Below are 1,297 nucleotides of genomic sequence, written 5' to 3'. Positions count from 1 at the left end.
ATTATTGATTTATTGATTTGGGAAAGTAGTTTTCTCTTTACGTTTTTCACGTGTTGCAGATCTTTTCCTCTCTATGAAGCCAGGTTTGTCTCTGGCGGCCCGTCTCGATGGCCAGGTTCTGATCACTGAGTCTGTACGTGGTTCTCTGTTTTTTGTTGGGTATGTTTGTTGGGTGTGTAGCTTCTGTTTAAGGCCAAATAACACTGAAGTTTGAATGTTTTACTTCCAGACCTTTGCAAATTTTTCTATATATATATATATATAAAATTTCTTTCCATGCAAATTATTTTTTAGTATACATTGGTTTTATGATGTCAACACCTCTTTCAAGCAGTTTATAGAATAAGCTATTTCTCTCTCTGTCTTCTTCTAAATTCTAAACAACGAATGTCAGATCGACACTTAGCTGTTGATGGAAATATTCTCTTATTCAGTCAGACGTGTTCACACAACATAAAATGATAAAATCACAAATAAAATGTCCTTTTTTATTCTCTTTCCAGGTTTTACAGCCACAACAACAACCAATGATCCTTCAACAAAACCACAAGGTAGTAACTCATCTTTCTCTGGAGTCTCTCTGTCTTCCTGTCAGCCTCTTTCTCTCCACATACTGGATTTCTTTATTTTACTTTTATTATATTCTTTGTCTAATTTTTTGTTTTACATGTTTCTACTTTCTGGCATTTTTATTGCAAAACATAAAATTATCAAAGCATCTTTAATTAAGTCACTTTCTGGAAAGACAAAACCATTCATTGTATAAAACAGGAAATAGGAAGTGATCGAGAAAATTATTATTGAATTATTGATTATTGATTATATCTCTCTTCTCTTTTGCCGTCTAAAGTATGAACGTGAGAGCAACACTCATAACACGGTTATGGGTGGAGAAATTCTCTTATTCAGTCAGACGTGTTCACACAACATAAAATGATAAAATCACAAATAAAAATGTCTTTTTATTCTCTTTCCAGGTTGGTTGTGGTTTGTGGGAGCTGCAGCTCTCTTAATAACTGTTGTTATTGTTGTTGCTCTCATCAGATGGAAGAAAACTAAAGGTGAGAGCAACCACAGATATTATAAACAAGAAGTTTTGATGAACCTGAATTTTTATTGTTGAAGCTAAAGTCGACTCTCTTTTGTCTCTTCAGGAAAAAAACCCCAGATGGATGAAAACACTGTGAGTTTTACGGCTGAGTAATCAAATGTTTCTACAGTTATGACAGAGCTGAATCAGCTGCTCTCTGACAGAGTCATCCAAATCTAAACAGCCTTCACAGAGCCAGTGTTTGAC

This window comes from Micropterus dolomieu, unplaced genomic scaffold (genome assembly GCF_021292245.1).
Source record: "Micropterus dolomieu isolate WLL.071019.BEF.003 ecotype Adirondacks unplaced genomic scaffold, ASM2129224v1 contig_14801, whole genome shotgun sequence".
In the NCBI taxonomy this organism is placed as follows: Eukaryota; Metazoa; Chordata; class Actinopteri; order Centrarchiformes; family Centrarchidae; genus Micropterus; species Micropterus dolomieu.
This window is presented reverse-complemented; position numbering follows the sequence as displayed.